The 4095-nt window shown below is 49.3% G+C and overlaps 1 pseudogene; it reads right to left on the bottom strand.

Moving 5' to 3' along the window:
- Positions 1-627: 627 nt before the first annotated feature.
- On the bottom strand, positions 628-3176 carry LOC125394213 (RNA exonuclease 1 homolog pseudogene; annotated as a pseudogene).
- Between the last annotated feature and the right edge of the window lie 919 nt (positions 3177-4095).

The following is a 4095-nucleotide window of genomic DNA, read 5'->3' as shown; positions in this document are numbered from 1 at the left end:
GATCAGCACCATGTTAACCAACTGTAGTGGCAGACAGTCTACCCAGACCATGCTCATCAGGTGACAAGGGTACCCAGACGTGAATGTTGTGGATTATTTGTCCTCTGTGCGAAAATGTGTTGCTGTGATTGGTGTGATAAAGAGTTGGATGGTTAATACCTAGGCAGGAGGTATGGGAACTTCAGGGAAAGAGAGGACTCTGGGAAGAAGAGCAGAGATGCCAGGATACAGAGCCAACAGCAAAGTAAAGGTAACAGAGCCACATGAAAGCATGTAGATTAAAATAAGGGTTACGCTATAAGAGCTAGTTAGAAACAAGCCTAAGCTATTGGCCAAGCTTTCATAATTAATAAGTCTCCGTGTGACCTGGGAACTGACTAGCAGGACAGAGAAAGACTCGCTACATGTGAAGGCTTTGGGGTCTGAAAAGGGGGTGCCTTTGCTATACCAAGTCACAGAAGTCCAAGTGGGATTGGGAAAGCAAATTCTGGAAGCTAGAACACTGAAGCCTAGCCCCTCTAAAGTCCAAGAATCCAGATTCTGACAGTCAGGTACCCCCTAGCTTAGGTCTGACTCAGGTTTAAGTTGATCGATAATAAAGTGTAATCAAACACATGAGTACAAATCTTTATTTCAAAAAAAAGAACTTTATTTGGGAATCAGATATAAGATTACAAACTAGAAAACACATAGGCAAGAATTAGAAACCCCCCCCAAAAAAAAAATATCATAAGTAGAAATAAAAGGTGTTTGGATCCATTCTATTTTCTAGTGGAAATAATTCAATCAATTTTCAACCAAGTTCTTAAGATCATTCCCAAACCACTTACATTTTATAATTGCTAAACAATGTATTTATGTAGTAGTAGAAGAAGAAAAAAGTTACTAATTCAACGTCAAGAGGAAAAAGATCTGAAAATTAAGAGGCTATTAGTGCTGCTTGGAACTAGTTATTTCCCGCAAATTTCATCAACATTCTCAAAGCACTGGGGACCTGACAAACTAGAAGTAGTGGCTTTTACTAAGCAAAGTTAATCTCGAAGTCACAGTTAACAGTCCCGTCCATCCTTGTCGAACCAAAACAGTCTCACCCAAGTCAGACAGGCTGTTTTCCTTGGTCAGCTCTGTCAGAGAGCTCAGGAATCAGCAGCAGTAGTTCCTCCTCACTCCTTTGGTTGGGCACGACATGACTTGACTAAACTCATTCTGTTTTCAAAATCGCAACAGGGCAAACAGTACCTGGCCTTGCACAAGGTAGCAGGTCACTCTGCCAGGCTTCAGGCTTGGACTAAAAGTTTAACAACTCTATGGAGGCCATTCTTCGCCCCCCACATCCTATAATCAATTCACAAGAAGTCCTCAAGTCTCTGGCTGGGGAGTGTAAGGTGGGTCTAAGCCTCGTTCTCTGGGTGCAGCTCCTCGGCCAGTACTGTAGGCGTCTGTGTGGATCGGCTGATGAAAACCTTCACTTGCTGCAGTCTGCACTTCGGGCAAATGACCTGTTGCTGAGGAGAGCTGTTCTTGGCATCTTCTTGCACCTTCCAGGTCACCAGCTGCATGCAGGCAATGGCATCCTCGATGGAGTTGTGTCCACTGCTGTGGTTCTGGATCTTCCGGTTAAGGTACTGGGCGACGAGGCCTCGCAAGGAGCGCTTGAAGGGAAGCCCCCGGCGGTGCGGGAATAGCACGGACGTGTCCACCACGGTGTTGTGGATGAACTTCAAAGCCAGCAGGTCACTCTGCAGGCTGTGTCCGATGAGGATGGTTTCCGCGCTGAAAAGGCTCAGGAGCACGGCCTGGACATCACGCAGCCTAACGTTGGTGTTCGCCAGGTCTGCCTCGGTCACTCCGGAAAACATGGTGTTGTAATCCACGATCTCATTGTCTGGTTTGACAAAAGTGTCGTAAATCACGCGTAAGTACGTGTCCACCACACTGACGCGGGTGAGCTCCAGACCGTGCGTGGTGTAGGACATTTCACAGTCCAGGGCGTAGATTCCGGCGTGCGCCTCCCAGTCTTTCTTCGGGAAAGTCTTGGCAAAGCCCTGCAAGTTGTCCGTCCTGCCGTCCTGCACGTGTTGCTTGGCCACCGCGCAGCCTTTGGAGCCAATGAGCGCTTTGCAGCACGAGTACTGCATCTGCCAGCCTCCGAGCACCCGGATGGAGAGGATGCGCCCCAAGTGGAACACGCAGGGATCAGAGCTTAGGCAGCCGCCAGAGGAGGACACAGGATACTCCATGTAACAGCGGCAGCAGGTCCTGTGTGTCGGATTCGAAAGCCCGTCTTGCGTGAAGAGCTTTGCAGACCCGGGCTTCTCGGGATGTGCGAATGGGAAGCCATTCTCCTTGCGCTCCTCCTCCGTGAGCAGATAGCTCTGCAGGCGCTTGTACAGGGTGGCCTGGCTGAAAGCCGGCACGGCACTGGGGACCAGGCCCCTGAGTTTTTTCAGGGTGTGCAGGGCGACATTCAAGTACTTGTTCTTGCCGGGACATTTGTCATAGACCATCTTCTCCTCGGACTCTGCCTTCTTCATGGCCTCCAGGTACGAAGAGGAGAACTTGAGGCATTCCTCCGTGAACAGGCCCAAGTAGTGCTGACGCATGGCAGCCGGAACCGTGTCCTTCAACTCCTTGGCGAGGGTGAGCTTCTTCACTCCAAATAAAGAATCGCTGTAGGCGACTTGCTGTAGTGTGACGACGTGGATGAAGTGTGGAGGCTGAGCTGCGGCTCTGCTGCTGCTAAAAGCCCCCTTGGCAGCTGTGGTGCTGTTGGCCAGGCTGGGGCTGGCCATGTGGATAAGCCTCCTCTTCTCGCTCACCGACGCTGAGGACGACCGTGACGACAGCGACGTCGACGTCTCTGGGCACAGCAGCTTCCTCCTATCCTGCTGGGGTCGCCAGTGCCGCAACTCCCAAGGACTTGAGAGTTGCACTGAAGGGCCAGGCCTCAGAAATGGCACCAGGACCAGGAAGAGCTGGGAGCGCTGGGAACGCTTTGAGCGGTACTGGTAGTAATATATCAGGAAGTCCCGCATTAGATGGGTCATCACTCTCCTGGTTTCAGGGTACCTGGTGGGGACCTCCTTCTGACTGTAGCTTGACGGTTCGTGCTTCTCTGGAGACGGAGCTCTGTTCATGCTTCTCTGGAGACGGAGCTCTGCAGCAAGCGACTTGGCTGCCTGAGTGCCTGTGAAGAAGCAAGGGGCACCAAAGCTCCTATATACTGGCGGTGGGCGGAACTCCCTCGCCACTAGCCCGAGGCATCCAATCACATTTGATCTACTGGTCTCTAAACCAGCTTCCGGATTATTGGGCTCCTCCTACCAGGAAGGGTGTAGCTACTGAGCAATTGGAATTCCTGGTTCCACTTGGCCCTGTTTCATTTTTATTTCACTATATATCTTTGTAATTTCTTTTGAGAACTTTATACATTGCATTTTGATTCTAATCCCCACCACCCCAATTCCATCGGGAACCACTGCCTTACATATCCATAGCACTTTGTTTCCTCATTTTATTTTAAACCCATCAAGTCCAATTTCTGCAGCCCATATACTCTTGAGTGTGTGGCTGTCTCCTGAAGTTATAATTATATTTTGAGTGGGTGGGAGAATTTTCATGTTTCCTCCCCTCTCCCCTTTTCCTTCCCTCTTCTCTCTCCCTCTTCCTTCTTTTCCCCTTCCCTCTCATCACCCACTACCTGTATCTCTTCCATTTCTGAGATAATCTTAATAATGCCTGATTGAATTTATGAGTTCTTGACTCAGCTTCCTGAATGCTGAGATAAGGGTGGGTTTTTGTTGTTGTTGTTGTTGTTTGTTTTTTGGTTTTTTGCTGTGAACAGCTGGTTTGAAATTCCAGGTTTTCACCTTAAAATCAGTCTCTTGCCCTGAGCAATCCCGCAGCCTTGGTGTTTTTTGGTGGGGTTTTGTTTGGTTGGTTGGTTTGGTTTGGTTTGGTTTACTTTTTCCAGGCCAGGTTTCTCTGTGTAGCCTCAGCTGTCCTGGAACTCACTCTGCCTACCGATCTGGGCTCAGATTTGTAGAGATGTGCCTGCCTCTACTTCCCAAGTAATGGGATTAAATGTGTGTGCCA

Source organism: Myodes glareolus, chromosome 20, assembly GCF_982192425.1.
Source record: "Myodes glareolus chromosome 20, mMyoGla1.1, whole genome shotgun sequence".
NCBI classification, from domain to species: Eukaryota; Metazoa; Chordata; class Mammalia; order Rodentia; family Cricetidae; genus Myodes; species Myodes glareolus.
The sequence above is the reverse complement of the archived record's forward strand: the minus strand, read 5'-3'. Positions and strand labels throughout refer to the sequence as shown.